This window comes from Salmo salar, chromosome 19 (assembly GCF_965601325.2).
Source record: "Salmo salar chromosome 19, fSalSal1, whole genome shotgun sequence".
Classification (NCBI taxonomy): domain Eukaryota; kingdom Metazoa; phylum Chordata; class Actinopteri; order Salmoniformes; family Salmonidae; genus Salmo; species Salmo salar.
Window position 1 is genome coordinate 87525001 of NC_138309.1, and position 22500 is coordinate 87547500.

A 22500-nucleotide genomic window follows, 5' to 3' on the forward strand; every position below is an offset into this window, starting at 1 on the left:
GGAGCGTGACATCACAGTCTAGTTAATCTCACAGCCAATACCGAGGCAGGATAGGAGCGTGACATCACAGTCTATTTAATCTCAGAGCCAATACCGAGGCAGGATAGGAGTGTGACACCATAGCCCATTTAATCTCAGAGCCAATACCGAGGCAGGAAAGGAGTGTGACATCATAGTCTATTTAATCTCAGAGCCAATACCAAGGCAGGATAGGAGTGTGACATCATAAATCTATTTAATCTCAGAGCAAATACCGAGGCAGGATAGGAGTGTGACATCATAAATCTATTTAATCTCAGAGCCAATACCAAGGCAGGATAGGAGTGACATCATAGCCCATTTAATCTCAGAGCCAATACCGAGGCAGGATAGGAGCGTGACATCACAGTCTAGTTAATCTCAGAGCCAATACCGAGGCAGGATAGGAGCGTGACACCATAGCCCATTTAATCTCAGAGCCAATACCAAGGCAGGTCTGATTTTATAATGGAAAACATGCGTGTGTATGGCGTATGCCAAATTTATACACATCAATATTTTTGTACGTGCGTAGACTGTTCAGAAATGTAGTGTGAAATGTACACAACGATTACAAATGAGGCCCCTGGAGAAAAGAACCCCAGCTGTTTCAACAGAACAACAACACCTCTATAGAATCAGGCTTCTAATTCCATTACGGAACATTCCACCTCTATGTTCCACGATAATGTATCTTCATTGTTGTTAGACATCACTCAGTGTTCTAAACATTCTAAAATGGCAACATTCCACCTCTATGTTCCACGATAATGTATCTTCATTGTTGTTAGACATCACTCAGTGTTCTAAACATTCTAAAATGGCAACATTCCACCTCTATGTTCCACGATAATGTATCTTCATTGTTGTTAGTCATCACTCAGTGTTCTAAATAGGGTTGCACATTTTGGGGAATATTCAGAGGTGGAAACTTTCCGTGGGAATTAATGGGAATACATGGGAATTAACAAAAATATATGCAAATTAATATTATTACCATTTAAATGTATTTGTTTTTTGAATTGGATATATTTACCATATCATATGGAGACAGAAAAATAAACATTTTACCTTATCATAAGTAGACATAATTGCAAATGATTAAATCCTTCCAATAGAAATAAAATAAACTATTTAATTACGAATTGAACTTTAATGAAATGAGTTGACTCTTCACATGGGATGATTTCACTGAACAACAAAAGAAGGGGAATATTGAATGATCCCCAATGATCCATCACATCTACAAAAAACGTTTTCAACATCTGTAAAATGATAGTCTAGAAACTAAAGCTTTGGTTGTCTTCCTCTCAGGCTTCCATGTCTTCTCCCTGGACCTCCTCAATGTCCACCTCTTGAACATCAGACTCTGAGGCCTCATCTTCACTGTCATTTTCCAACCTTGTTGAGGATGGCTCGTTGTCTGGCTCAAAAAGCCTCAAATTTGCCCGGATGGCCACCAATCCCAAACAAGGACCAGTTGCGCTCTGAGGCGGCTGATGTTGGTGGGATTTGGAGGATGATGGAGGCAACAGGGGAAAGAGCCTCAGATCCACAAAGTCCCTTCCACCAGGTGGCTGATGAGATGTGTTGGCACGACTGCCATATTGCATCTCCATCCCAAAGCTCTTGCTTGGAAGTGTACTTCACCAGACTGCCATATTACATCTCCATCCTAAAGCCCTTGCTTGGAAGTGTACTTCGCCAGACTGCCAAGAACCTTGCCCTCATCCAGGCCAAGGTGGCGAGACACGGTAGTGATGACGCCATAGGCCTTGTTGATCTCCGCACCAGACAGGATGCTCTTGCCAGCATACTTGGGGTCCAACATGTACGCTGTGGCGTGTATGGGCTTCAGGCAGAAGTCTTCATGCTTTTTGATGTATTTCAGAACTGCAGTTTCCTCTGCTTGGAGCAACAGTGAAGTGGGCAGGGCAGTACGGATTTCTTCTCTTACATCTGCAAGCAGAGTCTGAACATCAGACAGGATGGCATTGTCTCCCTCAATCCGTGCAATGGCTACTGCTATTGGTTTCAGGAGTTTCAGGCTGCTTACCACTCTCTCCCAAAATACATCATCCAGGAGGATCCTCTTGATGGGACTGTCCATATCGGCAGACTGTGATATGGCCATTTCTTGGAGAGACTCCTTCCCCCCTCCAGGAGACTGTCAAACATGATGACAACACCACCCCAACAGGTGTTGCTGGGCAGCTTCAATGTGGTGCTCTTATTCTTCTCACTTTGCTTGGTGAGGTAGACAGCTGCTATAACTTGATGACCCTTCACATACCTAACCATTTCCTTGGCTCTCTTGTAGAGTGTATCCATTGTTTTCAGTGCCATGATGTCCTTGAGGAGCAGATTCAATGCATGAGCAGCACAGACAATGGGTGTGATGTGAGGGTAGGACTCCTCCACTTTAGACCAAGCAGCCTTCATGTTCGCAGCATTGTCTGTCCCCAGTGCAAATACCTTCTGTGGTCCAAGGTCATTGATTACTGCCTTCAGCTCATCTGCAATGTAGAGACCGGTGTGTCTGTTGTCCCTTGTGTCTGTGCTCTTGTAGAATACTGGTTGAGGGGTGGAGATTATGTAGTTAATTATTCCTGGCCCACGAACATTCGACCACCCATCAGAGATGATTGCAATACAGTCTGCTTTCTCCATGATTTGCTTGACCTTCACTTGAACTCTGTTGAATTCTGCATCCAGCAAATGAGTAGATAAAGCATGTCTGGTTGGAGGGGTGTATGCTGGGCGAAGAACATTCAGAAATCTCTTCCAATACACATTGCCTGTGAGCATCAGAGGTGAACCAGTTGCATACGCAGCTCGAGCAAGACATTCATCAGCATTTCTCTGACTACGTTCCTCCATTGAGTCCAAAAAACACGTCTGATTCCAGGAGGACCGTGATCTGTTACTATCGATAAGGTGTCTGATTCATCATTTTCACCTCCAATAGAAGCAGAGGGACTTTAGTCAGAGGTTGCTTGTTGTGAGCGCTGAGGGAACTTTATGCACTTGGCCAAATGTTTCTGCATCTTTGTTGCATTCTTCACATATGATTTGGCCCAGTATTAGCACATGTAGGCAGCTTTTCCTTCTACATTAGCTGCAGTGAAATGTCTCCACACATCAGATAGTGCCCGTGGCATTTTCCTGTAAAGATTAGAAAAATATGAGTCAAAAATAAAAAAATACAATACCATGTACAGATAAATAGTTAAGCAGTTAGATTAAAACAACTCCTTCGTAAGATACATGTTTTAAAATGAAACATGTATGGAAACAGGTGAAGTAACACTCCTCAGTTAGCAGGCTCAAGCAAGATAAAACCCACATGGTAGCAAAAACTAACAAGTAGAAAGTGTTAACGAGTTAGAAATGATTTAAACATACTTTGCTGTAGGCAATAAAATATATTCACCCCACCCAGTATTGTAATCAAAACTTACCAGAAAGCATGTAGTCCTTGGCTCAGACAGTGTAGTAGTGTGGGCTCAATAGCATCTCATTAGTGTGCAAGATCTTGAGAATCAGCTGTACACGTGATGGAAGAATGCACTGTGCATGCAGAGGGTTGCAATTCCATTGAATTGGGGGTAGTTTAACCAAAATATCCCACAAAAAAAGGTTCACTGTTATAAACTAACTTTCTTTGACGAATTTAAGCAAAATTCCCCAAATTCCAAGGCTCCATTGGAAAATTTCCGGAAAGTTTCCGACTCTTTGCAACCCCTAGTTTTAAAACATATTAAAACGACAACATTATCAGGGCTAGTAGGAGAAACACAGGCAGGAAGAAGACCCTTTCTTTGTTCCTCGACCTCCAAAGAATTCCATACCTTATCTCAGTCAATTCAGCATTTCAGTCATATCACATCATAATCATTCCAGAATATTACTTCAAGGGGCTTTGCTGCCCGTCTTGGATGAAAGGCAGATCTGCAGACGGGCAGAGCAGTGCTCCTCACCTTGGTCTTTAAATGGAAACACAGGAGAGTGTATCTTATGTTTGCAAGCAGCAGGTAGTGTATAGCAGTTGTCCCAAATGGCACCCTATTCCTTATATAGTGCACTTACATTAGAGTAGCCCATAGTAATCTGGTCAAAAGTAGTGCACGCCGTAGGGAATAGGGTGCCATTTGGGACAACTGCATTCAGCTGGAGTTACATCCTGACCAGATATCGTCATCGTCTTTACAGACACCGTGCCATCTACATGATCTACCTCCCTCCCCCCCCCCCTCTCCCCTTCCCCCTCTCTCCCCCCCCTCTCCCCTTCCCCCTCCCCCTCCCTCTTCCCCCTCCCCCTCCCTCTTCCCCCTCTCTCCCCTTCCCTCTCCCCTCTCTCCCTCCCCCTCCCCCCTCCCTCCCTCCCCCTCTCCCCTCTCTCCCTCCCCCTCTCCCCTTCCCCCTCCCCCTCCCTCCTTCCCCCTCCCTCCCTCCCTGTATGTACCTGCTAACACAGCAGACCGAACCTCAGGCTTCAGAACATTTAATTAAATGTTTATGGTTTCAATCCAAACATGATTACAACCCTGCCTACCTACGTTGCATTACTTCTTCTACTACCTCCCATTTTAAATCATCCCCTTTATGGCTTCAGAGAACCCAGCAGCTGTCCAACGTTAAGTTGTGCACCCAGGCAGGGCCAAGCGAGCTCAACACGACCTGACCCGACCCTCGGCCCAACCCGACCCTCGGCCCAACCCGACCCGCTCCTCCTTTGGCTCCTTACTGAGTCATGAAGGCACAGTCTGTCTCTGTGGATCTCAGTTTCCACAGTCTCTCTCCCTCAGTTTCCACAGTCTCTCTCTATGTGTATCTGTTTCCACAGTACCTCTTTCAGTTTCCACAGTACCTCTTTCAGTTTCCACAGTACCTCTTTCAGTTTCCACAGTACCTCTTTCAGTTTCCACAGTACCTCTCTCAGTTTCCACAGTACCTCTTTCAGTTTCCACAGTACCTCTTTCAGTTTCCACAGTACCTCTTTCAGTTTCCACAGTACCTCTTTCAGATTCCACAGTCTCTCTCTGTGGATCTCAGTTTCCACAGTATCTCTCTCAGTTTCCACAGTCTCTCCCTCAGTTTCCACAGTCTCTCCCTCAGTTTCCACAGTATATCTCTCTCAGTTTCCACAGTATCTCCCTCAGTTTCCACAGTATATCTCTCTCAGTTTCCACAGTATCTCCCTCAGTTTCCACAGTATCTCCCTCAGTTTCCACAGTATCTCCCTCAGTTTCCACAGTATCTCCCTCAGTTTCCACAGTATCTCCCTCAGTTTCCACAGTATCTCAGTTTCCACAGTCTCTCTCTCTGTGGAGCTCAGTTTCCACAGTATATCTCTGTTTCCAGTCTCTCTCTCAGTTTCCACAGTCTCTGTTTCCACAGTGTCTCTGTTTCCACAGTCTCTCTGTTTCCAGTCTCTCTCTCACTCCGTTTCCACAGTCTGTCTGTTTCCACAGTCTCTCTGTTTCCACAGTTTCCACAGTACCTCTTTCCGTTTCCACAGTACCTCTTTCAGTTTCCAGTCTCTCTCTCTGTTTCCACAGTCTCTCTCTCTCTGTTTCCACAGTCTCTCTCTCTCTGTTTCCACAGTCTCTCTCGCTCTAGACGTCAGTTTCCACAACCCACTGCCTTCTAATTGGCTTTACAGTATTACAACCCATAAGCTGGGAAACTGAGGACACACAATGGCACCAGGTGAGCTATATTGCCAATCTCAGCACATCAATCCAGGCTACTGTACATCCACTGGACCAGTAAGATGAGAGTTGTGTCTGAGACAGTGAGCAGTTTACCATAGGGCACGGAATGGCCCCCCATGGCCAGTCTAGTGGCACTGACCCTCTTCACTACATAATTAAAGAAAGCTGGAATTGGAATGTGTAAAGCAGTGTTTCTCATTTCTGTCTGGTGCTGTTGTAATGGAGGCCATTTTGTGCCCTTTGGTCCTCTACACTAGTGTTTCTTAAATCCTGGTCCACAGGACCTAAAAAGGGTTACACATTTTTGTTTTGGCCCGAGCACTAACAGACCTGATTCACATCAAAGTCTTAATGATGAGTGGATAAGTTAAATCAGGTGTGTAGTGCCAGGCCAAAAAACTAAAACGTGCACCTATTTTAGGTCCCCTGGACCAGGATTTAAGAAACACTAGTGTAGAGGACCAAAGGGCACAAAATGGCGCCCCTGGGCAATCTGTTGCACTAACCATTATATTACAAGAGCACCAGTCAGCCGTGTCTTAGGAAGGACATGTCTTGGCAGCGGTGCATCATGTAATACACCAGAGGGCACGTAATGGCGCCCAAGGGAAATAAACTCCACTACCATATGAAGATATGGCAAGTGCACACAGTTTAACGAACGGAGGGCACAAAATGGATCCCATGGGGAGGGGGTTGCCGTGATGCCCATTAAAACAGTACCAGAGGACTGTGTCAATCTCTCTAGAGCTGAGCCCCGGCCCAAATCCTCAGTGATATCAGTGGGTGCGTCTCAAATGACGCCATATTCCTTATTAAAGTGCACTACTTCTGAGCAGGTCCCATAGGGCTCTGGTCAAAAGTAGTGCACTACGTAGGGAATAGGGTCCCATAGGGCTCTGGTCAAAACTAGTGCACTGTGTAGGGAATAGGGTCCCATTGGGCTAGGGCTCTGGTCAAAAGTAGTGCACTATGTAGGGAATAGGGTCCCATAGAGCTCTGGTCAAAAGTAGTGCACTATGTAGGGAATAGGGTCCCATAGAGTTCTGGTCAAAAGTAGTGCACTATGTAGGGAATAGGGTCCCATAGGGCTCTGGTCAAAAGTAGTGCACTACGAAGGGAATAGGGTCCCATAGGGCTCTTGTCAAAAGTAGTGCACTACGAAGGGAATAGGGTCCCATAGGGCTCTGGTCAAAAGTAGTGCACTATGTAGGGAATAGGGTCCCATAGGGCTCTTGTCAAAAGTAGTGCACTACATAGGGAATAGGGTGCCATTTGGGACGTATAGGGTTTATAAAAGCAGTGGGGTTTTTTTTTCACTAAGACTATGGCAACCTGCTTGGTTGAGAAAATACTTTCTACTAATTACAAAAGGCATTTATTGGAAACTGGTTAGTAAGCGGAAACAGATAGTCGGATACCAGACATCTTGAGTCTGGACTGTTTTGCTAAACAGCAACCTTGGATATTAAAGTGCAGTGAAGGTCAAAGCCCTCTCTAGATGCAGTCAGCAAGGATAAACCACAACAAAGCCTTTGATAATGGTATGGCTCTCCGCAGCCTGGACGCGCAGCCTGGACGCGCAGCCTGGTCGCGCAGCCGGGTGGCAGCCTGGTCGTGCAGCCGGGTGGCAGCCTGGTCGCGCAGCCCGGTCGCGCTGCCTGGTCGCGCAGCCTGGTCCTGTCATATTGCACTAGTCATACTTGCTGTTTGCTAGTTCGCTAGTGGAAGGAAAGTACCATCTCATAAACCCTGACAGACAGAACACCAATATGACTGTTATTCCTTTGATAAGAAAGAACTAGAGGATAACAGGGTTTACACTGAACACAAGTAGAAACTCAACATGTAAAGTGTTGGTCCCATGTTTCATGAGCTGAAATAAAATATCTCCGATATATTCCATACGAACAAAAAGTTTCTCTATTCCCTATCTAGTGCACTACTTTTGACCAGAGCCCTATGGGACCCTATTCCCTTCGTAGTGCACTACTTTTGACCAGAGCCCTATGGGACCCTATTCCCTACATAGTGCACTACTTTTGACCAGAGCCCTATGGGACCCTATTCCCTTCGTAGTGCACTACTTTTGACCCGAGCCCTATGGCACCCTATTCCCTACATAGTGCACTACTTTTGACCAGAGCCCTATGGGACCCTATTCCCTACGTAGTGCACTACTTTTGTGCCATTTGGGGCGCATTGGGTTTATAAGGCACTGCTTTATTGTTTTCATTAAGACGATAGCAACTTGCCTGGGTTGAGAAACAACTTGCTGATGATTGTGAAATCCATAGATTAGGGACTATTCCTTTATTTCAATTGACTGATTTCGTTATGTGAACTATTAGTCAGTAAAAACCTTTGAAATTGTTCCATGTTGCATTTATATTTTTGGTTCAGAATACATTTGAGATTTAGGCAAGCGTGTTGGCTACAAAAGTTCCAAGACAATAACATTGGACTGAACAGGAGCTAAAATGGTTTGATCATTTGAACATCTGGTGCCAACATGGAGGACAGTTTGCCAACCTCTGTACTTTATAGCTTCGCCCCAAATGGCACCCTATTCCCTATATAGTGCACTACTTTTGACCTTCATTTCTCAGAACAAGAATAGACTGACGAGTTTCAGAAGAAAGGTCTTTGTTTCTGGCCATTTTGAGCATGTAATCGAACCCACAAATGCTGATGCTCCAGATACTCAACTAGTCTAAAGAAGGACAGTTTTATTGCTTCTTTAATCAGAACAACAGTTGTCAGCTGTGCTAACATAATTGCAAAAGGGTTTTCTAATGATCAATTAGCCTTTTAAAAAGATAAACTTGGATTAGCTAACACAACGTGCCATTGGAACACAGGAGTGATGGTTGCTGATAATGGGCCTCTGTACGCCTATGTAGATATTCCATTAAAAAAAAAAATCAGCCGTTTCCAGCTACAATAGTGATTTACAACATTAACAATGTCTACACTGTATTTCTGATTAATTTGATGTTATTTTAAAATGGACAAAAAAAAAAAAAAGTGCTTTTCTTTCAAAAACAAAGACATTTCAAAGTGACACCCAAACTTTTGAACGGCAGTGTAGATAATATCTAACAAGAAGAAGAGTGAGGGAAGAAAGATGAAATAACGATGCACATTCTGTCTGAATGACTCAAGTCTACAGCTACAGCATTCTTGGTACATAAACATGCAGGAAGATTGTTACATGATGACCCAACCAGACGCACTTGTGCACCATCGTGCGCCATGTCGATTTTGTCCGTCCCACACCAGACGCGATCTGGACACACAGGTTGAAATATCAAAACTAACTCTTAAACCAACTATACGAATTTTCGCGACAGGTCAAAAAAACATTAAACATTTATGGCTAGCTAGCTTGCTGTTGCTAGCTAATTTGTCATGGGATTTAAACATTGGGTTGTTATTTTACCTGAAATGCACAAGGTCCTCTACTCCGACAATGAATCAATCCACTGACAAAAGGGTGAACTGAGTTTGTTTCTAGTAATCTCTCCTCCTTCAAGCTTCATCTTCTTCTTCTTTGTACTTTATATGGCGGTTGGCAACCAACTTTAAGGTGCATTACCACCACCAACTGGACTGGAGTAGCGGACCTCAGTTCATCTATCAATCACCCACGTGGGTATATGCTCCTAACAACCAATGAGGAGACGGCACGTGGGTACATGCTCCTAACAACCAATGAGGAGACGGCACGTGGGTACATGCTCCTAACAACCAATGAGGAGATGGCACGTGGGTATATGCTCCTAACAACCAATGAGGAGATGGCACGTGGGGTATATGCTCCTAACAACCAATGAGGAGATGGCACGTGGGGTATATGCTCCTAACAACCAATGAGGAGATGGCACGTGGGGTATATGCTCCTAACAACCAATGAGGAGATGGCACGTGGGTATATGCTCCTAACAACCAATGAGGAGATGGGACGTGGGTATACGCTCCTAACAACCAATGAGGAGATGGGACGTGGGTATACGCTCCTAACAACCAATGAGGAGATGGGAGAGGCGGGACTTGCATCACGTCAACAGTCACAAACAGAACCAAGTTCTGGTTGAAGCTGGTTGAAGCTGGTTGAAGCTGGTTGAAGCTGGTTGAAGCGTGTGGTGGTGGTGAGAAACATGTTGACTTTACTGTGAACGTCACTTTTCCAAGAAAGTTGAGAAATCAAAAAAAAAAAAAAGGACTAGTCATTAGATTAAAATGTTTTTTAAAAATATATGATTTCTGGTAAAACCTCACAGTTCCTGCACTTACAAGTCTGTTGCTTCCGATTCAACTCAAAAGTGGACGATAACACAGAGGTGTGTGTGTGTGTGTGTGTGTGTGTGTGTGTGTGTGTGTGTGTGTAGGGAGAGGACAGAAGAGAGGAAAAAGAGAGACTCATTTTATGAATCTGTAAAGGAAGCTACCCATCACAATATACTCTCCCACACAGAACCACTGACTGATGACGATAATGAAGTTAACGATAAATAATTTTTACAGTCCACACTGACCCACTAACACGGAAAAGCGGTGACGCTTCTTACACGAATTCCAGATCTATGACGTCTTCCTGTAGACCAACGGGAGGGCAAGCAGACTAATAATTTGACACACAAAGCTTTGAACGGGGGGAAGGTATTTTAAGAGAAATGAGCTGCTCTGAAAAAGACAGCTCCAAGGGCATTGTAGGAGACAGCAGGACACGCAGACACACAGTCACAGACAACACACGATAGGTCAAGATGTGGTACGATTGAAAATTAAATCTCTTTCACTGTTCGTTCACCATTCCCAAATAACCCCCATGGGGCCTGCTCTAAAGTAGTGACTATACCTAGACCCTCCTATTGGCTACACTACACCTAGACCCTCCTCCTATTGGCTACACTACACCTAGACCCTCCTCCTATTGGCTACACTACACCTAGACCCTCCTCCTATTGGCTACACTACACCTAGACCCTCCTCCTGTTGGCTACACTATACCTAGACCCTCCTCCTATTGGCTACACTATACTTAGACCCTCCTCCTATTGGCTACACTATACCTAGACCCTCCTCCTATTGGCTACACTATACCTAGACCCTCCTCCTATTGGCTACACTATACCTAGACCCTCCTATTGGCTACACTACACCTAGACCCTCCTCCTATTGGCTACACTATACCTAGACCCTCCTCCTATTGGCTACACTATACCTAGACCCTCCTCCTATTGGCTACACTATACCTAGACCCTCCTCCTATTGGCTACACTATACCTAGACCCTCCTCCTATTGGCTACACTATACCTAGACCCTCCTCCTGTTGGCTACACTATACCTATACCCTCCTCCTATTGGCTACACTATACCTAGACCCTCCTCCTATTGGCTACACTCCACCTAGACCCTCCTCCTATTGGCTACACTACACCTAGACCCTCCTCCTATTGGCTACACTATACCTAGACCCTCCTCCTATTGGCTACACTATACCTAGACCCTCCTCCTATTGGCTACACTATACCTAGACCCTCCTCCTATTGGCTACACTACACCTAGACCCTCCTCCTATTGGCTACACTACACCTAGACCCTCCTCCTATTGGCTACACTATACCTAGACCCTCCTCCTATTGGCTACACTACACCTAGACCCTCCTCCTGTTGGCTACACTATACCTAGACCCTCCTCCTATTGGCTACACTCCACCTAGACCCTCCTCCTATTGGCTACACTACACCTAGACCCTCCTCCTATTGGCTACACTCCACCTAGACCCTCCTCCTGATTGGCTACACTATCACCTAGACCCTCCTCCTATTGGCTACACTCCATACCTAGACCCTCCTCCTATTGGCTACACTACTACCTAGACCCTCCTCCTATTGGCTACACTATACCTAGACCCTCCTCCTATTGGCTACACTACACCTAGACCCTCCTCCTATTGGCTACACTACACCTAGACCCTCCTCCTATTGGCTACACTACACCTAGACCCTCCTCCTATTGGCTACACTATACCTAGACCCTCCTCCTATTGGCTACACTCCACCTAGACCCTCCTCCTATTGGCTACACTATACCTAGACCCTCCTCCTATTGGCTACACTATACCTAGACCCTCCTCCTATTGGCTACACTACACCTAGACCCTCCTCCTATTGGCTACACTATACCTAGACCCTCCTCCTGGCTACACTCCACCTAGACCCTCCTCCTATTGGCTACACTACACCTAGACCCTCCTCCTATTGGCTACACTATACCTAGACCCTCCTCCTGGCTACACTATACCTAGACCCTCCTCCTATTGGCTACACTATACCTAGACCCTCCTCCTATTGGCTACACTACACCTAGACCCTCCTCCTATTGGCTACACTATACCTAGACCCTCCTCCTATTGGCTACACTATACCTAGACCCTCCTCCTATTGGCTACACTATACCTAGACCCTCCTCCTATTGGCTACACTCCACCTAGACCCTCCTCCTATTGGCTACACTATACCTAGACCCTCCTCCTATTGGCTACACTCCACCTAGACCCTCCTCCTATTGGCTACACTACACCTAGACCCTCCTCCTATTGGCTACACTATACCTAGACCCTCCTCCTGTTGGCTACACTATACCTAGACCCTCCTCCTATTGGCTACACTCCACCTAGACCCTCCTCCTATTGGCTACACTATACCTAGACCCTCCTCCTATTGGCTACACTATACCTAGACCCTCCTCCTATTGGCTACACTCCACCTAGACCCTCCTCCTATTGGCTACACTCCACCTAGACCCTCCTCCTATTGGCTACACTCCACCTAGACCCTCCTCCTATTGGCTACACTATACCTAGACCCTCCTCCTATTGGCTACACTATACCTAGACCCTCCTCCTATTGGCTACACTACACCTAGACCCTCCTCCTATTGGCTACACTATACCTAGACCCTCCTGCTATTGGCTACACTATACCTAGACCCTCCTCCTATTGGCTACACTATACCTAGACCCTCCTCCTATTGGCTACACTACACCTAGACCCTCCTCCTATTGGCTACACTATACCTAGACCCTCCTCCTATTGGCTACACTATACCTAGACCCTCCTCCTATTGGCTACACTCCACCTAGACCCTCCTCCTATTGGCTACACTATACCTAGACCCTCCTCCTATTGGCTACACTATACCTAGACCCTCCTCCTATTGGCTACACTATACCTAGACCCTCCTCCTATTGGCTACACTATACCTAGACCCTCCTATTGGCTACACTATACCTAGACCCTCCTCCTATTGGCTACACTCCACCTAGACCCTCCTCCTATTGGCTACACTATAGCTAGACCCTCCTCCTGTTGGCTACACTACACCTAGACCCTCCTCCTATTGGCTACACTACACCTAGACCCTCCTCCTATTGGCTACACTCCACCTAGACCCTCCTCCTATTGGCTACACTCCACCTAGACCCTCCTCCTATTGGCTACACTCCACCTAGACCCTCCTCCTATTGGCTACACTATACCTAGGCCCTCCTCCTATTGGCTACACTCCACCTAGACCCTCCTCCTATTGGCTACACTCCACCTAGACCCTCCTCCTATTGGCTACACTCCACCTAGACCCTCCTCCTATTGGCTACACTATACCTAGACCCTCCTCCTATTGGCTACACTCCACCTAGACCCTCCTCCTATTGGCTACACTATACCTAGACCCTCCTCCTATTGGCTACACTATACCTAGACCCTCCTCCTATTGGCTACACTATACCTAGACCCTCCTCCTATTGGCTACACTACACCTAGACCCTCCTCCTATTGGCTACACTATACCTAGACCCTCCTCCTATTGGCTACACTATACCTAGACCCTCCTCCTATTGGCTACACTATACCTAGACCCTCCTCCTATTGGCTACACTATACCTAGACCCTCCTCCTATTGGCTACACTACACCTAGACCCTCCTCCTATTGGCTACACTATACCTAGACCCTCCTCCTATTGGCTACACTATACCTAGACCCTCCTCCTATTGGCTACACTATACCTAGACCCTCCTCCTATTGGCTACACTACACCTAGACCCTCCTCCTATTGGCTACACTATACCTAGACCCTCCTCCTATTGGCTACACTATACCTAGACCCTCCTCCTATTGGCTACACTATACCTAGACCCTCCTCCTATTGGCTACACTATACCTAGACCCTCCTCCTATTGGCTACACTATACCTAGACCCTCCTCCTATTGGCTACACTACACCTAGACCCTCCTCCTATTGGCTACACTATACCTAGACCCTCCTCCTGGCTACACTATACCTAGACCCTCCTCCTATTGGCTACACTATACCTAGACCCTCCTCCTATTGGCTACACTATACCTAGACCCTCCTCCTGGCTACACTACACCTAGACCCTCCTCCTATTGGCTACACTATACCTAGACCCTCCTCCTATTGGCTACACTACACCTAGACCCTCCTCCTATTGGCTACACTCCACCTAGACCCTCCTCCTATTGGCTACACTCCACCTAGACCCTCCTCCTATTGGCTACACTACACCTAGACCCTCCTCCTATTGGCTACACTATACCTAGACCCTCCTCCTGGCTACACTATACCTAGACCCTCCTCCTATTGGCTACACTACACCTAGACCCTCCTCCTATTGGCTACACTCCACCTAGACCCTCCTCCTATTGGCTACACTCCACCTAGACCCTCCTCCTATTGGCTACACTCCTAGGCCCTCCTCCTATTGGCTACACTATACCTAGACCCTCCTCCTATTGGCTACACTATACCTAGACCCTCCTCCTATTGGCTACACTCCACCTAGACCCTCCTCCTATTGGCTACACTATACCTAGACCCTCCTCCTATTGGCTACACTCCACCTAGACCCTCCTCCTATTGGCTACACTACACCTAGACCCTCCTCCTATTGGCTACACTACACCTAGACCCTCCTCCTATTGGCTACACTATACCTAGACCCTCCTCCTATTGGCTACACTCCACCTAGACCCTCCTCCTATTGGCTACACTACACCTAGATCGTCCAACGTACAGGCCCAGAGTCAGGACCAACCATAGGCCTGTACACCACCCAGGACCCAAAACAGCCGATCAGAGGATAGTGCTGAGCGATTCATCACTTTACAAAAACAGCTACTTGAATTCCATTTAGTTCTTTTCTTTTTTCTTTCTGATAGCTCACTGCGTAGTTTCGCTAGAGATAAATCAGATTTAGCCTGAACTGTGATGTTGTAGGGAGTTGTAGTTTCTCTAGAGATAAATCAGATTTAGCCTGAACTGTGATGTTGTAGGGAGTTGTAGTTTCTCTAGAGATAAATCAGATCCAGTCTGAACTGTGTGATGTAGTAGGGAGTTGTAGTTTCTCTAGAGATAAATCAGATCCAGTCTGAACTGTGTGATGTAGTAGGGAGTTGTAGTTTCTCTAGAGATAAATCAGACCCAGTCTGAACTGTGTGATGTAGTAGGGAGTTGTAGTTTCTCTAGAGATAAATCAGACCCAGTCTGAACTGTGTGATGTAGTAGGGAATTGTAGTTTCTCTAGAGATAAATCAGATCCAGCCTGAACTGTGTGATGTAGTAGGGAGTTGTAGTTTCTCTAGAGATAAATCAGATCCAGTCTGAACTGTGTGATGTAGTAGGGAGTTGTAGTTTCTCTAGAGATAAATCAGATCCAGACTGAACTGTGTGATGTAGTAGGGAGTTGTAGTTTCTCTAGAGATAAATCAGATCCAGCCTGAACTGTGTGATGTAGTAGGGAGTTGTAGTTTCTCTAGAGATAAATCAGATCCAGCCTGAACTGTGTGATGTAGTAGGGAGTTGTAGTTTCTCTAGAGATAAATCAGATCCAGCCTGAACTGTGATGTAGTAGGGAGTTGTAGTTTCCAACAGACCAATATTCAACATAATTACCACATTTTCTGCAGTAAACTAACTACAATGACCATAATTAACTGTACCTACTTCTGGTCGGTGTGTTTCTATAGACCAGCTATGGGAAACACACAGAGAGTAGAGGAAACTGAGAACACAGAGGGCAGAGGAAACTGAGTGAACATACAGAGAGTAGAGGAAACTGTGGGAACACACAGAGAGTAGAGGAAACTGTGGGAACATACAGAGAGTAGAGGAAACTGAGAAAAACAGAGAGTAGAGGAAACTGAGAAACACACACAGAGAGTAGAGGAAACATTCAGAGAGTAGAGGAAACTGTGGGAACATACAGAGAGTAGAGGAAACTGAGGAAAACAGAGAGTAGAGGAAACTGAGGAAAAACATACAGAGAGCAGAGGAAACTTCATTGTAAAGGGTTTAAACACTGTTTCCCATTCTTGTTCAATGAACCATAAACAATTAATGAACATGCACCTGTGGAACGGTCGTTAAGACACTAACAGCTTACAGACGGTAGGCAATTAAGGTCACAGTTATGAAAAATTAGGACACTAAAGAGGCCTTTCTACTGACTCTGTAAAACACCAAAAGAAAGATGCCCAGGGTCCCTGCTCATCTGTGTGAACGTGCCTTAGGCATGCTGCAAGGAGGCTTGAGGACCGCAGATGTGGCCAGGGCAATGAATTGCAATGTCCGTACTGTGAGACGCCTAAGACAGCGCTACAGGGAGACAGGACAGACAGCTGATCGTCCTCGCAGTGGCAGACCACGTGTAACAACACCTGCACAGGATCGGTACATCCGAACATCACACCTGCAGGACAGGTACAGGATGGCAACAACAACTGCCCGAGTTACACCAGGAACGCACAATCCCTCCATCAGTGCTCAGACTGTCCGCAATAGGCTGAGAGAGGCTGGACTGAGGGCTTGTAGGCCTGTTGTAAGGCAGGTCCTCACCAGACATCACCGGCAACAACGTCGCCTATGGGTACAAACCCACCGTCGCTGGACCAGACAGGACTGGCAAAAAGTCCTCTTCTCTGACGAGTCGCGGTTTTGTCTCACCAGGGGTGATGGTCGGATTCGCGTTTATCGTCGAAGGAATGAGCGTTACACCGAGGCCTGTACTCTGGAGCGGGATCGATTTGGAGGTGGAGGGTCCGTCATGCTCTGGGGCGGTGTGTCACAGCATCATCGGACTGAGCTTGTTGTCATTGCAGGCAATCGCAACGCTGTGCGTTACAGGGAAGACATCCTCCTCCCTCATGTGGTACCCTTCCTGCAGGCTCATCCTGACATGACCCTCCAGCATGACAATGCCACCAGCCATACTGCTCGTTCTGTGCGTGATTTCCTGCAAGACAGGAATGTCAGTGTTCTGCCATGGCCAGCGAAAAGCCCGGATCTCAATCCCATTGAGCATGTCTCGGACCTGTTGGATCGGAGGGTGAGGGCTAGGGCCATTCCCCCCAGAAATGTCCGGGAACTTGCAGGTGCCTTGGTGGAAGAGTGGGGTAACATCTCACAGCAAGAACTGGCAAATCTGGTGCAGTCCATGAGGAGATGTACTGCAGTACTTAATGCAGCTGGTGGCCACATCAGATACTGACTGTTACTTTTGATATTGACCCCCCCTTTGTTCAGGGACACATTGTTCCATTTCTGTTAGTCACATGTCTGTGGAACTTGTTCAGTTTATGTCTCAGTTGTTGAATCTTGTTACGTACGACTGATTCAACACGTCTATCCATGATGACACAATCAGGGGGGGGGGGGGGGGGGACTCTGATTCTCTTCTCATTGGTCAAGATGAGATGATAACACTTCATACAATGCAAGATTTATAAAAGTATCAACTTTTATGAAGGCTTCATCTACAAGGATTTCCTAATCATCCCTTAGAGAAGGGCTTCAGTGGTCATTTCATGTGCTTTTATAACCTGCTGGGGTAAACTTCATTACAGCGGGACTAGGAATCCTTTCTGGCGATCTCTGACGTTATAAATAAAAAGGCAAAGCGGCTGAGCGAAAGATTATAGAAGAAAAAAAAAAAAAAACACCATTGTTGTCGAGTCAAAAGCGTAAGCATCAGAAGGGAAAATAGAAGCGCTGGATACTTCTTTGATGGCTTTCATATCAACAACCATCTCCAGGTACAAAGACTACAATATCATAATCATTCTACCTGCGACAGGATAAAACAACACAGAGAGATATGATGTTATCTGTCTGAAACAATACCGGCTCTGCCATGTGGAATGGGAAAGGTCAGCAACGTTAAAGTAAACATTCCAGCGCGGTGAATAACGGAATACCGTAACGGAACTCTCTGTGAAACCGGGTCCGTTTATCTGGCCCGGTTCCCACTACCTCTTCTATAGATCACTACGATCTGATGACGCACACCTTCCCAGATACGCCTGGCGCTGCGGACAGCGTCATGGATCCTCGGTCCGTAAAGGAGGCTAACCCCTCCACTGTTCAGCTACGTTTTTTTTTCACCCAACCGGGGAAAAGACGGAATAACCGCACGCCCGCAAACGACAGGCCACGTCCCAAATCACCAACCTATTCCCTATACAGTGCACTACTTTGCACGACCAGAGCCCATAAGGAATAGGGTGTCAATTTGGAAGCAGCCCCAGTTTTGTATTTAGAAGGATCAGATATGAGCAGGAAATGTCATGGGACTGTAGAGAGCACCTGTAGGACCATTACACAGGATGTTAGGCCAGCTGACATAATGTTACGATCATACCCAAATCAGCTAGGAGGGATGGACGGATGGAAGGAAGGAGGAATGGAAGGAAGGAGGGATGGAAGGATGGAGGGATGGAAGGAAGGAGGGATGGAAGGATGGAGGGATAGAGGGATGGAAGGAAGGATAGAGGGATGGAAGGATAGAGGGATGGAAGGAGGAGGGATGGAAGGATAGAGGGATGGAAGGATAGAAGGAGGAGGGATGGAAGGAAGGAAGGATGGAAGGAAGGATAGAGGGATGGAAGGATAGAGGGATGGAAGGATGGAAGGAGGAGGGATGGAAGGATGGAGGGATGGAAGGAAGGATAGAGGGATGGAAGGATGGAGGGATGGAAGGATGGAGGGATGGAAGGAAGGATAGAGGGATGGAAGGATAGAGGGATGGAAGGATGGAAGGAGGAGGGATGGAAGGATGGAGGGATGGAAGGAGGAGGGATGGAAGGATGGAGGGATAGAAGGATGGAAGGAGGAGGGATGGAAGGATGGAGGGATAGAAGGAGGGATGGAAGGAGGAGGGATGGAAGGATGGAGGGATAGAAGGAGGGATGGAAGGAGGAGGGATGGAAGGATGGAGGGATGGAAGGAGGGATGGAAGGATGGAGGGATGGAAGGAAGGAAAGATGGAGGGAAGTAAAGATGGAGGTATGGATTTGCTCCACTCTACTGTGTTCCACCAGGGAAAAGACATTCAAATTCTGCCCCAGATGGAATGCAGGAAGCAGGCGTCGTGGCTCCCAGAGGGGGAAAGGAATGCTGGGAACACCGGAGGGAACGCTGGTGGGGGGGGGACGACGACGCTGTGGAAGCTCCGGAATGACTCATCAGAATCAATTGACAGTGGAGACACCAGGATAGAATGACACTACCAGTACAATAATAAAACCATGTTTCTTTATGACGTCAATGCAGGCGGCTGTAATAGAGAGTTATTAAATTCCCGGCCTACTACTATTGACAACTTAAGAGGAAAACCTTCTGAATTAGGATGATTATTTCTCCTTGTCCAACAAGTCCTATTATATTAATAAATCATGTTTCTGCATCTGGTCTCGATACGCTTGGGAACCTTGAATACTCTCTCTCTCTCTCTCTCTGAGTGTTAGGACATGACCCGTTGATTAAGAGGGCGAAAACAGCAGATGAGAAATGATGCCCATTCACAGATACATTAAGCATATAGGAGATTCATTACGACCACTGTGAATTAGCAGCTTCACCTAATTAGCATCCCCCCCCATCAGGGTCCTTTCTGTATTAACCAATACTGTTCTATATGGTGTTGATCAAGCTGATGGATTATGGATATGACTGGTCTCTTAATGATACCGTGTTCCATCAACAAGCTCTTACCCTCCACCCTCCGTCGACGCGGCTCTTACCCTCCACCCTCCGTCGACGCGGCTCTTACCCTCCACCCTCCGTCGACGCGGCTCTTACCCTCCACCCTCCGTCGACGCGGCTCTTACCCATCACATCAGAATATGACAGTAGGATTTATTGACCATCACCCCCCCGTCTGCATCAGTGACCTGTGATGCATCTGACCGTCACGTTAGTGGGTCTCTCTCTCTCTGTCTCTCACTAATCATCCCCCTCTCACTAATCATCCCCCTCTCACTAATCATCCCCCTCTCACTAATCATCCCCCTCTCACTAATCATCCCCCTCTCCTTCTCTCTCTCAATTCAATTCAATTTATTGGCATGGCAAACATATGTTAACATCGCCAAAGCAAGTGAAGTAGATAATATACAAAAGTGAAATAAACAATAAAAATGAACAGTAAACATTACACTCCAAAATAATAAAGACATTACAAATGTCAAATGAAAGGTTAAATAAACAAATGGATAAAGTACAAAAGGGAAGATAAATAAACATAAATATGGGTTGTATTTACAATGGTGTTTGTTCTTCACTGGTTGACCTTTTCTTGTGGCAACAGGTCACAAATCTTGCTGCTGTGATGGCACACTGTGGTATTTGACCTAATAGATATGGGAGTTTATCAAATTGGATTTGTTTTCTAATTCTTTGTGGATCTGTGTAATCTGAGGGAAATATGTGTCTCTAATATGGTCATACATTTGACAGGAGGTTAGGAAGTGCAGCTCAGTTTACACCTCATTTTGAGGGCGGTGTGCACATAGCCTGTCTTCTCTTGAGAGTCAGGTCTGCCTACGGCGGTCTTTATCAATAGCAAGGCTATGCTCACTGAGTCTGTACATAGCCAAAGCTTTCCTTAAGTTTGGGTCAGTCACAGTGGTCAGGTATTCTGCCACTGTGTCTCTCTGTTTAGGGACAAATAGCATTCTAGTTTGCTCTGTTGTTTTGTTAATTCTTTCCAATGTGTCAAGTAATTATATTTCTGTTTTCTCATAATGTGGTTGGGTCTAATTGTGTTGCTGTCCTGGGGCTCTGTGGGGTCTGTTTGTGTTTATGAACAGAGCCCCAGCTTGCTTAGGGGACTCTTCTCCAGGTTGTAGAATTTAACGGAACACCATTATTTTTGTCTTACTGAGATTTACTGTCAGGTTCCAGGTCTGACAGAATCTGTACAGAAGATCTAGGTGCTGCTGTAGGTCCTCCTTGGTTGGGGACAGAAGCACCAGATCATCAGCAAACAGTAGACATTTGACTTCAGATTCTAGCAGGGTGAGGGCCGGGTGCTGCAGACCGTTCTAGTGCCCTCGCCAATTCATTGATATATATGTTGAAGAGGGTGGGGTTTAAGCTGCATCCCTGTCTCACCCCACGGCCCTGTGGGAAGAAATGTGTGTGTTTTTTGCCAATTTTAACATGTATTTTACAAGGTCGTATGTTATTTCCCCCCAATGCTGCTTTCCATCCATTTGTATAGCAGACCCTCAGACCAAATGGAGTCAAAAGCTTTTTTTAAATCAACAAAGCATGAGAAGACTTTGCCTTTCTTTTGGTTTGTTTGTCAATTAGGGTGTGCAGGGTGAATACGTGGTCTGTCGTACGGTAATTTGGTAAAAAGCCAATTTGACATTTGCTCAGTACATTGTTTTCACTGAGGAAATGTACGAGTCTGCTGTTAATGATAATGCAGAGGATTTTCCCAAGGTTGCTGTTGACGCATATCCCACTGTAATTATTGGGGTGATCATTCCCTGTCCTCTCTTACCAACCCCTGCTTCTTCTCTCTCTCACCATCCACTGCTTCTTCTCTCTCTCACCATCCACTGCTTCTTCTCTCTCACCATCCCCTGCTTCTTCTCTCTCTCACCATCCCCTGCTTCATCTCTCTCTCACCATCCCCTGCTTCTTCTCTCTCTCACCATCCCCTGCTTCATCTCTCTCTCACCATCCCCTGCTTCTTCTCTCTCTCACCATCCCCTGCTTCTTCTCTCTCTTACCTCCCCTGCTTCATCTCTCTCTCACCATCCCCTGCTTCTTCTCTCTCTCACCACACCCTGCTTCTTCTCTCTCTCACCATCCCCTGCTTCATCTCTCTCTCACCATCCCCTGCTTCTTCTCTCTCTCACCATCCCCTGCTTCTTCTCTCTCTCACCATCCCCTGCTTCTTCTCTCTCTTACCATCCCCTGCTTCTTCTCTCTCTCACCATCCCCTGCTTCTTCTCTCTCTCACCATCCCCTGCTTCTTCTCTCTCTTACCATCCCCTGCTTCTTCTCTCTCACCATCCCCTGCTTCTTCTCTCTCTTACCATCCCCTGCTTCTTCTCTCTCACCATCCCCTGCTTCTTCTCTCTCTCACCATCCCCTGCTTCTTCTCTCTCTCACCATCCCCTGCTTCTTCTCTCTCACCATCCCCTGCTTCTTCTCTCTCTTACCATCCCCTGCTTCTTCTCTCTCTCACCATTCCCTGCTTCTTCTCTCTCTCACCATCCCCTGCTTCTTCTCTCTCTCACCATCCCCTGCTTCTTCTCTCTCTCACCATTCCCTGCTTCTTCTCTCTCTCACCATCCCCTGCTTCTTCTCTCTCTCACCATCCCCTGCTTCTTCTCTCTCTCACCATCCCCTGCTTCTTCTCTCTCTCACCATCCCCTGCTTCTT

General features: G+C 46.5%; 1 protein-coding gene and 2 long non-coding RNA genes across 7 annotated transcripts in view; all 3 read right to left on the bottom strand.

Moving 5' to 3' along the window:
* stau2 (staufen double-stranded RNA binding protein 2) overlaps nucleotides 1-22500 on the bottom strand; it is a 334020-nt gene that overhangs the window by 288368 nt on the left and 23152 nt on the right. The gene's annotated exons all lie outside the window — the stretch shown is intronic.
* On the bottom strand, nucleotides 11624-13119 carry LOC145862337 (uncharacterized). 3 transcript variants are annotated; one of them, XR_014381720.1, is made up of 4 exons: nucleotides 12295-13119; nucleotides 11957-12201; nucleotides 11805-11897; nucleotides 11624-11742 (listed from the first exon to the last, which is right to left on the bottom strand). It is a non-coding gene; the product is annotated as an uncharacterized LOC145862337 (long non-coding RNA). The 3 variants fall into 3 exon arrangements; XR_014381721.1 differs by having other exon boundaries at nucleotides 11626-11680; XR_014381719.1 differs by having other exon boundaries at nucleotides 11624-11897.
* LOC145862336 (uncharacterized) lies at nucleotides 13131-15323 on the bottom strand. 3 transcript variants are annotated; one of them, XR_014381718.1, is made up of 5 exons: nucleotides 14667-15323; nucleotides 14301-14573; nucleotides 14087-14238; nucleotides 13439-14027; nucleotides 13131-13159 (listed from the first exon to the last, which is right to left on the bottom strand). It is a non-coding gene; the product is annotated as an uncharacterized LOC145862336 (long non-coding RNA). The 3 variants fall into 3 exon arrangements; XR_014381716.1 differs by having other exon boundaries at nucleotides 13439-14238; nucleotides 14667-15321; XR_014381717.1 differs by having other exon boundaries at nucleotides 13439-14148; nucleotides 14667-15319.